Consider the following 12,689-nt stretch of genomic DNA (forward strand, 5'->3'; position numbering starts at 1 on the left):
CCATAAAACTGCATAGTGAGGCATAGAGGGGACCTAGGTTCTAGCTCCTACAGAGCTGCTGGAGTTTTTACTAAGGTGTCTTAAAAGTCCTACTTTAATTTAGGGCAGTTTGGTCCTGGGGCAGTCCTAGTAGGAGGGAAGCAATAGTCTGGGGCCACGAGCCTCAGTGAGTGAAGCTCATGGCGGAGAGATGAGGTGGCAGGAAACCACAGGGAATGCTGCTCCCTGTTTAGTGAAAGTCTTTTTAAACAGATATGTTTCCATGAGGCCTGTGATCATCATAAAATTGCACTATGTTGCTGGATTCTTGACCAACTCTATGTGATGTCTTCAAGTGCCAAACATGTCAGTCAGAAGCAAGATGCCAGCACATCGATTTAGAAATGGTGAAACAGGTTTTCCTGTCCCTTCATGTGCTCTGCATTTTAGGATCATGTTCTCAGTTTGTTTGTGTGCAACTGTAGGGGCTTGCAAACTTCCCTGGGTAAAAACTGGGAGTATGAAGTTACTGCAGAATTCTTAAGTCCGAGTTTGCTAAGGAAAACATCAAATAAACAATCCAACTCTTCAGTGCTGCATTCTGCCCAGCAAAAGATACCTACCACACAACTTCATTTTTTTTATCTTGTCCTCCCTTTCCCCGCATTCTCTTACCCTGCAAGAATAACAGGTGACAGAGCAGGACAAGGAAGATCTTGTATCAGCTAAAGCATTTCCCTCTGTCCCTTCAGCTCCATGCAGTAGTTGACAACTGAGCACAAGCGAAACTTAGAGGGAAATGTTCCCTTCTAGTAATTTAAAACATCAGACACCTATGTTGCTGTGCATTTGATGTTACAAAGAGATAAATTGCTATGAATTTCCAGTTCTTTTTAGTGAGCACAACTGCACTCATCTGGCTAGAAAGTTTGCTGCCAAAGCAGAGCTGGTGAGATGGAAAGGGATGCTCCAGTTGGAGGAGATGACACACATCAGTACCTATAAAACCCCTCAGCCTGAGGGAAGGTAGTTTGGGATGAGGAAGCTGATTTCAAATAGCAGCCCATTCCTTTTAGGACTTTGCTGTAAAGATGTAGCTCAGTCTGCTATTGGAGATTGAATGTGGTCATTGTAAGTGTGTACTTACATAGGGATCCATCCCTTCCCTCTCTGCCCCAGTCCATGGCCGTCAGATGACTGCGTGCCCTTCTCAGAATACTAAATGTATCTGTGAATAATTTTCAGGAAAAGTAAGAAACATCAGCTAGAGGATCGGTAGATCTGTAACACAGACACACACACTTATTTCCTGAGTCCCTAAAACTGCATTATCTTCCTTTTTATAGGATGTGTTTACATTCTAGTTTAAAATGAAAACCTTCAGGTATCAAATGTTACCTCTTTCTCTGAAGTTTCAGCCTTTGAAAGATGAGGATTTAAAAAGCAGAGCCCACAACTAGCAACAAGGAGTGTATACTCTATTTTCATGCCCACCACATGCATATCATATCCTCTTTTTCAAGTGACATAGCTTCATACACAAAATTTTAATTTCTGAAGTGACTCATGAAATGCATGCAGGCTCTGTTTATGCTTTCTTCACCTTCTTAACAAAGAATGCCAAACCACTGAACGTTAGGAAGCATTCCTACTTCATTTCTTAGAAGTTTTTGCTGTTCCCCTTTCTAATGAAGGCTGCCGTTACAGTTGTATGTCAAGAATGATTCATAGGACACAAGATAAGTTTACATATACCTTACTTTGTGTACTTTCACTTATTCATGAACTTACACACTCTTTCTAGTTTTAGAATTTATTTAATTCCTGTATAATTATGTGTGTTCATTTACTTACAGACACACTATTTATCATATTGCATAGACTTTTGTGCCTAACGTATGTTGCCTGGGCACTTGGAAAGAAACAGACATTCAAAAAAGAATCCTAAAAACCAGCTTGTCAAGGTACATGTATTTTTGTCTCCTGTATGTCATACTACATGCCTTTATCTTACCTTTGCTGCTGACCTAATTTTACTGGTTTAGGTGCTTGATAGTCATTTGTATAGTAATTTATTTGCCCTGCTGCTGCAGGTGGTGAACTCTGAGATTTCCAAATGTTTAGTAGCACAGGCTATTGGATATTTGAAAATCCCAACAAGTGGTACCAGGCATAGGGCAGAATTTAACTACTTCATATGAAAACTAGAACCAAGGAAGGACAGTCCTTGCTTGAGACTTGCTGCATGTGTATGTGAACAAGTCTATTAATGGAATCCTTGTTGCCATAGATGTTCCAGGGACGATCATTTTAATGGACATGGGATTTTCTACAGGAGCAGGGCAATTCTGAAGCCCCATTGGATCTGAATGCAAGCAGGTTTAGACCTTTGACCAGGAATTAATCTCTTATAAGATAGACTTCCATGGTACTGACAACTGTGTCTGTGTTAGTTACACCGGATTCTCTGAAAGGTCTGTGAGAAGAAAACAGACTTTTTTGGGCACAGTTCATCTGGCTTGGCTTGGATTTCTACTTTAGATTGAGATGATTTGTACCCTAAAAGACCTATTTTTCTCCATGACTATACAGAAAATCTATACCTTTATCTCAGATGGTCAGGTCTACTTACGCACTACATTTTTTCAGGTGAATCCTATTCCCAAAGCCTAGGCCAAGTCACTGGTAAATCAGAAAAGTCCAGTGAAGTGCAGTAACTTCAGTAACCTCCTCAAGCAGGGGGCTATACAGGTATAGTGATCAAGATTCAGTACTGATTACCAGCTTTAGCAACAAAAATACTATTGCAAAATGTTTGTGGTGTTACTCTACTAGTTTTTGGCTCTGTATTTACTTTACAAAAGTGCTTTATTTTTAACGTATTATGTTGCAGATAAATACTTGAATTTACTGTGACATGATCTAAATAAGTTTGTTAGATTCCAAGGTTAAAAAATATAAAGAAAGCATCTGAAATCCATTTATGAAAGCTCCTACACAGAATTTATCAATTTGCAGCTTTATTTACAACTGGCTCAGATGTGTCATCTGAGTAAATGTACCTGCAATGATCTCTATTTGCCAAAGGCAAATAAGGAGAGAGGCTGGACATCCTCTGGCAAGGTGAGGGCATCCTTGGCAGGCAGTGATTGCAGTTAAGTGATGAGTTTCTTATTTATGGAGTGCAAAGTAAGAGGATTTATCTCAGTCTAGACATCAAAACTTTCTGTGGATATTTATATGAAGATGTCCAAATTATCATAACCATATCTGAGCTCTGAAAGGCTTGTCACGATCAGCTCTGTTTAAAGTTAGTACACTGAATTTACTGCCCACTTGTCTGCTCCCCCGGTCTGGGAAAGCCACAGGCAAAAAAGAGGGCTGATAGGGAAGGAATTTCCTCACAGCTTTGCAGAAGTACATGTTATACCTTTATTTAGGTGTGCATCTAAGAGCCTACTCTAATGTTGAATTCCTACCTCCTGAAAAATAGGTAAGACAATACACATTTATATGGAGTGCAGGGAATACTTTTTTTTTTACATTCTGAACTGTAGACAAGTCACCCCATATCCCATGAAATCAGTTGACCTACTTGAATGTTTCTGCGTTGCATGCTCCTGAAAAATTCTGTTGCTCCCCTCTTTCAAACAGGAAATGCCATTTAATTTTATCAGATTTTTAAAAACAGGACTGTTTTAACCACAACATTTGTGCTGTGGAACAAAATTACTATATTCTGACTGACTTCTGAGGCCTGCACATGCACAGGATAAGAGTAATTGTTTAAAAAAAAGTCTTACTTGGATTTCAGCAAAACTTGTGGAGTAGGGTGACCTACAAGGGCTTGGAAAATGAAAGATGCTTCATTCCAGTCAATTACATCAATGCAAATTTAGGATGCTCAGTTCCTCCTGGGGGAGTAGGGCACTGGGTAACTTAATTTGTCAATTAAATACCAAGTTCAGGTGTGATATTTAATTTGAAACCACAAAAATAAAACTTTCTCTTTGGTGAACATGCTCCCATTGTTTTTTTTAAAAGAAATATGAGTTTTCCAGACTTTTTCGTTAGAACAGATTTGCTTAGAAATCATATGAAATAAATAGAAAGAAATTCTATATTGTCATCTGGAATACATAATTAGATGCAACACTGATGGAGGAGGAAGCCAATTTTCTTGCAGGGTATAATGTGGCGTTAACAACGAGTAATTGTTAGCTTCTTAATTGAGTGGATTCTTAAACATAGTTGGTTATTCAAGCACGTATTAACTAATGTCTTATTTTCTTAATACTGAAGCCCACGGGGCACGTACCATAGAAATAGCAGTATTTATTTTGTTTGAATATTATGTAAAATTAATAAAGATTTATTGAAGAGAATTAATGGATTTGTTCATGCTGGTCCCACATACATATCATAACGTTGTATCCACGGAAGACATCACTTGCTTCAGTGTGAATTTACTTCAGTGAAAGCTGGATCCAGTGTACAAAGAAAGAAAATATAAACTGTTTCTAAGAATAAAGAGATATATGTCATATACGTACCTTGGCATGATACATGCACTTACTCAGAGACATTGTGAAAACATACTGTTAAATTCAATAGAAAATCTTGTGCAACCTTACTTTTTGTTGCACGCAACTATTGCTTATTTTGGATTAGCCAATGACTCAAAAGCTAGAGAAATGATTTGAAGGCAGATTTCTCTATTTGAAGTAAAAAATCTCATAATTTAAAACAAAATTTTTTCTGAATTTTAAGTAAACTTGGAACTCAAGTAATATCTTTTATTCAAAATTAAAAATCAGGTCCAAAAATGACAAACTAGTCTGAGCTGAAAGAGTCTTAGAAAAATGTCCCTTCTCCATGTTTCTGTTCAGAAAATGAATCTGATTTTTGCAGTGGCCGACAGTCATTTTAAGCTGAGAATCTCATTTAAAAAGATAATTGTGAGGTTTGTTCAATATTTCTTTTGGGAACGTTACAAGGAAAATCTAAAACCTCTCATTTTCTCACCTTTCATCCTGAAACTTCATGTACTAACATGAAATTACTCAGGTTTCTTACCACAGGGGAATTGTGAGCTTCCAAACTTGTCTTCTGCTCCCACAGAGGACAAAGTGATGCCTTCCCTTCATTTTTGCTGAGGCTGTAAGTCCATGATATTGGTTGGGCACACAGAATTGGCAACTGGTTTGCTTAATATGTCCAAGGAGAATGCATCTATTCTCTCATTGTAAAACATTGAGTGTAACAAAAGTAATGATGCCTGTTTGTCTGTGTTCTTACAACTTTTTTTTATTAATTCATTTTTATTTCCTCAAATACACTTCAAATTATTTTATTCCAGGAGCATGTCCAGATAAAACATGAGGTATTTCAGCAACATTCAGTGCCTGTGGAGTTCTCCTCAACATGACAAGAAGTGTTCTACATCTCAGTTTCATTCCTAGTGCCCTGGCAGAGTCTTACTCAGCAACCTGCTGCTTTGACAAATACTTTAATGAGCTTTGGAAACTTTCCTCTGATCATAGAAATCCCAATAACAGTGCTTGGCTTCATGCAAAAGAGTAATTTCAGCAAACCTAATGGGACTGTTCAAAAGTTTAAACTGGATTATTTCTGTTTGTAGGATCAGAGCCTGAATTTCTGCAGGATTGATGGAGGTCACTGTGGTGCACAGGAGAAGATGGTGAAATAATTTTTTAGATTCCTTGTAACAAACACCTGAGAAATGCTGTTACCTAAAGACCATTTACATCTCATTTTTGGCTTGGTAATCTGTTTCTTTCTTGGGACCTGCACGTGTAATTAGTAATTTTTTTGTATTTGAAGACCACTAAATCACAGACAGAGAGAGAAGGTGGTGGCCATAAGAGAACCATTATTTCCTCTGGACACCTACATGACATTAAGTTCCCTGATAATTCCAGATGTTTCTCATGTCTCAGAGTAGAGATATTTTACTGTCTGAAGTATATGAATATTGTTCAGTGATCATACTGATTCATTATATTTTTTCATCTCTTGATATTTGCTTATGTTAATTTTGTGAACCTTTGTGCTTTTGCCACAAAGAGAAAAAAAAAATCAAAATCAAGTTTGCCACCAAACTACAGGCAACAATTTAAAAAAGAATTATTAATTTGATGAATATTTACAAGTAAATGTATCCCTTTGCTATTACTGCAGTCTTAGAGCTATAACAAAGCAACTTGGCTTACACAGAGTGGACTTGAAATACATACAGAAATAATGGCAAAAGAGAGCTGTGACTTAGAAAGTAGCATATTTTTTAGTGATTTTAGGCCCAAGATGTCTGGAACCCAACATCTCTAGTTTTGGTTAGGGCAGGTTGGACACTACTATGATTCATCCTGGCAATTCTCAGTTGATTTTGTGCAGTAAGTGGGGATTCCCACTGAGCAAGGGTAATTCTAAAAGAGTGCTTGAAAGTGAATTTCTGCATCTCAGCACATCTCTGACCTCAGCTCTATTGTGAAGATCGAGACTTTATCATCCTACATGTGCATCTGCTGATGTACTCATTCTGGCACTCATTCATGTTCCCTCTACCCCAGTCTGGGGTGTACTGCACTCCACAATGTGGGGGAATGATACCACTTCCACGTAACACTTGACTTCTGACTTTAATACTTCTTTCCTCATTGTCAAGAGATGTCAAATGCCCAGAGATTAAAAAATTTAATGAATGTACCTTCTTCTTTCCTTTTATTCCAAACTCATCCCTCTTCATCAGAAGGCAAAAAAGACAAAATTTTTTATGTTTTCACCCCTCTTGGTTTCTTGTCTTGTTTATCCAATATGCTTTCAGTCATTTACCAGCAGTCCTGGTTAACCTGGGAATGTCCCAGTTGACTGGAAGTTAGCAAATACGACACCCATCTACAAGAAGGATCAGAAGGAGGAGGATATGTGGAGCTATAGGGCTGTCAGCCTGACCTCAGTGCTGGAGAAAGTCATGGAGCAGATCATCTTGAGTGTGATCATGCAGCATGTGCAGGACAACCACGGGGTCAGACCGAGTCAGCATTGTTTGTGAAAGACAGGTCCTGCTTGACCAACTTTATGGCCTTCTCTGAGAAGGTGACCCCCTTAGTGGATGAGGAAAAGCTGTGGATGTGGCTACCTGGATGGTAGTAAAGCCTTTGACACTGTCTCCCACAGCATTCTCCTGGGGAAACTGGCTGCTCATGACTTGGAGAGGTGTACCCTTTTAACCCTTCACTGGGTTAAAAACTATCTGGAAGGCTGGGCCCAGAGAGTGGTGGGGAACAGAGCTAAATCCAGTTGGTGTTTGGTCACAAGTGGTGTTCCCAGGGTCAGTACTGGGAACAACGCTGGAGATATAATATCTTTATCAATGATCTGACTCTGGGAATTTGGCTTCTGAAGAATTTTCAGAGTTCAACAAGTGTGAATGCTACAGGAGATACACAGAAGAGAGAAGTAGAAAGAGCAGTCAAAATAGTGCTGTTTAAAGCAGCCTTTGAGATTGCCATTTTGGCACTTTTAAGAAGATGCAGATTTTTTTTTCGTTCCAAGAAGTAAGCTAGTACATTAGCTCTAAAAGCTAAAATCAGGTAAAGAAAATGTGTCTCAAATACAGAGCAGATCAAGTTGCATTGAAAGGCTGAATCTTAGCAGATGACCTCCAAGCTGCTTGCTGCAATCTTAGTCTATTGAGAAACCAGACTGAAAATCTGGATGATCAGGAGTGAACTGAAGCATATCAGAGCACACCAGCTCCTGTTTTTTCAGTGTATCTACTTTTCCTCAAAAAGCCCCAAACCCTGCAAGTGATCCTGGAGTGCAGTTGAAGCACCTCGAGAGTGACTCGTTGTATGTGGAAGCTCTGAGTGCAGACGTAGCTGGTAAACTGGTGACGAGAATGTTTATCCCAGAAAAGTATTCCAGGCACTCATTTCTACTCAGCCTTTGCTTCAAGGTGACTATTCAGACCTAGAGATGGAAATTTGTTAATGATGTTCCAGCTTATAGCAGGAAGATAAGCATCAAGTTTCTCAGTTTGTCTAGAGGGGTTTTTAACTTTCATCCTTCTAGATCACAGGTAGGCATGTTTGCCTCTGCTGGGAATGGAAAAACCATGACATTTATTGTGTGTCCTTGGCTTTCAAATGACTTTTTTCTAGATGATAATACTTTGTTTTAGGTATTGTTGTTAAAGGCGTATTTTCTTTATTTTGCCTCTCCCAAAAAACCCCACCGTTGTCTAGAAAATGGACATCTAAAAGCCTGGCAGATGGGTTTAACATATTTAACAAAAGGAAGGATGTGCAGTTATTTTATGCTACCTCATGGCAGTCTGTTTTGATTCCCTGCAGAGACTGTGTTTCATTCAAGAGGTAAAGCATTTCAGTGAATTCAGTGAATACAATAGGGAACCTGACTGACTTCCTTTAACTTGGAAGTCTTGAAGTGAGCTTGAAAACAGTGGAATGTGGGATTGAGGGCTACTAAAACATGCATTTTTCAAATTGGAAAAGTGGAATTCCTCACTAAAGAGTGGTTCGGTGGAATTCCTCACTAAACCCTTTCAGGAAAAGTGTTATGGCCTCAAAGTCCTTCACAGTTATCTTTGTATACTTTTGAAAAAAAACAAGTGACACTCAGAAAGTCTGCAGGAGAGGAGGCACATCACAAAGGGAATATAAGGAGTTATAAACTCTTATCTTTTATTATCAAAAAATACTGAAACAAGTGATGAAACGAAGAATTTATAAACACCTACATGTATAGAATCATTACGAACAAATTGTGTCAAGTAGTTTCATTCACAAAGGTAAATATGTTCTTTGCTAGGAAAGATGCCTCATTTTATGTATTTTGACACTTTCATAAACAAACTGTAGAAAAACAGTCTGGATGAAACTGCTACAGAGTGCAAAGCTGGTTGGAAAACTGTTCTTACAGAGTATTAATTAGTGATTCATCACCAGAAGAGGAGAATACATTTTCATCAGTGTCCATGATGAAAAAGTAGGGAGTATGACTCCTAAATTTACAGATAACACCAGCTACACTAGAAGACAAAACTGCAATTCAAAGCACTCCTGGTAAACTTGACAAAAAATCTGGAGAAGGGTGCAATGCAGTACAGACAAATGTCAGGTTGTGCCTTGAAAGTCAACTTTGTGGTGTATTAGCATGCATTCAGCAACCAGAGTATTTCTTTCACTACTCATGCTTCATGAACAATACAGAACAATTGGAGAAAATTTAGAAATAAACAACAAGAGTGGTCCATCTCTTAAAACATGTGACCTATGAGGAAAGCTTGAAAGACCTGTAGTTGTTTAGTCAGGAAAGAAATGATAGTGGTGACTGATCAGTCTCGAAAACCAGAAGAAACTAACAGAAAGAGGAAAAGAAAGAATCTGTTCTCTGTGTTCTTGATTGACAGGATAAGAAACAATAGACTCCAATTAGCTGACGTAAACTCTTTGAATTGAAAAACCCACCCCCCCCCCCAAAATATTTCCCCACAGGGCCTGTACCTTTATAAAGGCATACCTTTATGAAGGCATATGCCTTTATAAAACCATTACTCGAAATTTTTAAGATCAGCTGTTAGGACTTCAGTTCTACAGCATTTGGTGCAGGTAAACGGACTATATCATGTCTTTAAATCCATCCATCTCCTCGTTTCTGTGGTTCTGTGATAAGCTTTTCACAGAGAAATCAGAAGTTGCTGCTTATAGAAGTATTAGTCTTGAATTCAAGAACTGTCTTTTGTGGTTCCTCTGAGTGTGTCTTCGGTTAGGAATGATTGATTTTTTGTCTTGCTCTAGCTGGGGATAGTCAGGTCAGTATTTAGTTTGTACTTCTGCACTGGTAAAATCAAGAACCCATAGTCTGGCATGGCTGTGCTCATTCTGACTCACCATTCTCATTATCAGGGCCCTGAGTGCACTAATAAGCCATGAAACTGCTGACTGGCCTCACCTGGGGCCTCCACCCACACCTGTGGCTCCAGGAGCTCTATATAAGCTTGACCTCGGGCTTTCCCTCCTTTTTTGAGGTGTGATGGAATGGTGCTGATTCTCAGCTCAGGAACATTTCCCCTGTCTCTTTCCAGAGCTGGCTGAGGTGACCGTGTGGTGTGAAAGGTGATTTTTTTTTTGTTTGTTTTTAATAGCACAAATAAGTACTGTGGCTGGTTGTCAGGACAGTAATAATTTCTATTAGGCAATACACACATATGACTGTGATTTACCTCTTCTAAGTATATAAACTTCTGAAGCACTAATATTTGTATGTCCTGCTTTGACAACACAATTTTTACCTTTCATTTATGCTATGCCTATCAACGGGGTCCTGAAGTATTTCACAGAATGAAAGGGGCAAAAAGGCCCAGACAGAATAATCTGCAGAAAAAACTCACCTTAACAGGGAGGGTGTATTTTAGATTATAAATTTCCCAATCATGTCAGGATTTTAAAAAAATGCTTTTTTTCTATAAATGACATCAGCTTGGAAATAACCTACAACTTCTCTGGATAGAAGAGATTAGCACACACTCCTGATAGTAGTATTAATCAGACCTTTCACTTCTGTTATGCATACCCTTGTTAATACAAAGTGAAAAACTTTTAACTACAAGACAAAATAGCAGGTTACATATATAAGGAAGAGATTTAAATTGTCATTTAAAGTCATAGGCATTAAATTCCTGAGGGAAAACAAAAACTTCAGACAACAATTTCAACAGTGCAGTTATATTGTCAATTTTAATGTAGTAATTTCCGAGGTCCTTCTTTAATTTGGAAGTATATGCTTAATGTTTTTACTCTTTAAATCTTGTTTCTGCTGGAAGAAACAATTAATACTGACATCTAGTAGACATGTAATGTTTGTATAGTATTTATTTTTTTAAAAACGGCTTGAAGAAAGTGAGAACAGAAATTATGAAAAAAGCCCCAACCATATGTAGACCCAAATGCTCCTTTTCCCTGTCAGTATTGGAAAATATTACTCGAGTTGTTTTCCTTCTCTTTGTAAGTTGTTTTTTTTTCACTTTTAATCTCCTGACTGTAAAAGAAACTGAATACTCACATGAATGGAAGAAAAAAACACTTGGAGCCTTACTAGTTCTGCTTCAAAGAATGAGGAAACAATGGAGAAGCTACAGAAAATTATGTCTTCAAAGGATTTCCAAGCAAAGATTTATCAATCTTTATCAAGAAAGGAACTGGCAATATTTGGATTTTCAGGTACATTTTAGTGCCAAAATGCTTACTAGTATTTGTTGAATTTTTGATCATCCTAGAATAAGTAAAAGAACAGAATAAAAAAGCATCTGGCACTTGCCAGAGCCCTGCCTCCAGAGAAATCTGGCCTCTCATATTGAACTGATCATTTATAATCCTTTTATAATAAAAAGATGACGATATTTTTTTGATATTGCAGAAAGATTAAAATTGTAAAATGTTCTATAACAATTCAAAGAGCAGTAGAAATGATGCTCAAGGAAGTCACACTGATCACTGAGAGGCAGCAACAAACAAATGTGAAAGTTCTGATCACTGAAGAAATATATTAGTTTTTATCAAGTGTGGCTGCCTAACAGATATTTGGTTGCTCTGAGTAAGACTCCTTTTACCTAATTTATTCATGTGGTGTTTTTCTATAAATAATAGGGATAGTTCCCATCAGTTGTTGATTCAACTTTACTTTCTTACTGACCCCTTTTAGGATGCTCTTAATTACCCTCTGGCTGTGACTGAAAGGCAAATTTGCTATTTATAAATGCATATTGGGCTTTTGGACAGCTTTCACTGAATTAACTATTCATTTGCATTACTTTCCTCCTTTGTCAAGAGAATAAAAAAGGAAACTTGATCCTACTATGGATTTCCATTTGCCAGTTTGAATAAGAAGTCAGGCCCTGCTGAATCCTTGGTGTTGTAACAGTGGACGGTGATATCACACACGTGATATCCACCCTTCTGCAATAAAAGTTGGGTGAAGGAGATATATAAGGTCTTTTGAATCTGCAAAATGAACTTTCAATGCTTCCACTGGGGATTTCCAAGCACTTTGCATCTCATAATACATGGTGAAAGTTATAGCATCCAGATCTAGTAGCCCCAGTGAATCCATCTCCTGAACAGTAAAATCTGTAACTCCATGCATTCTGTGGCCTGCATCCCTAATATGCAATATTCCTATATTCTCTAAACCCCAAGGCTTTGTTTTTTCCCTATACTGAAACTATCAGCGCTTTTCATCTATATATATTACTGAAAATTGTGCAAATACAATTAGCTAAATTGCTTATTGCTTTAAAAAGTTTTTGAGTGTGAAAGTCCCCTGCAGAACCACACGTGTGTTCACAGCTCTGCTCCATACACTAAAGAATAATAATTTGAGTGCAGCTACGATTAAAGTTTTTGAGAGAAAAGGAAGCCTTGTACCAAAGTGTCATACCACAGGTCAGCAGGAGGATTGTCCATAGAACATAACTTTTTTAAAACCCAGAAACCCCTTTTTGCTTGTTAAGGTCGTTTTCCAACCCCTCTTAGGATGCTCCTACACACGTATTGTGATTGATCCTCCTCCTCGCCTTTGAGAATTCAACAGTACCTTTTCTTTACAAGCTTAGCCTTCATCTTTCCCATCTGGTTATTATTTTTTCACAATTTAAAAATGGACCTCCC

The sequence above is a fragment of the Manacus candei genome, unplaced genomic scaffold (genome assembly GCF_025592945.1).
Source record: "Manacus candei isolate 608988 ecotype Guabito, Panama unplaced genomic scaffold, ASM2559294v1 h1tg000014l, whole genome shotgun sequence".
NCBI lineage: Eukaryota > Metazoa > Chordata > Aves > Passeriformes > Pipridae > Manacus > Manacus candei.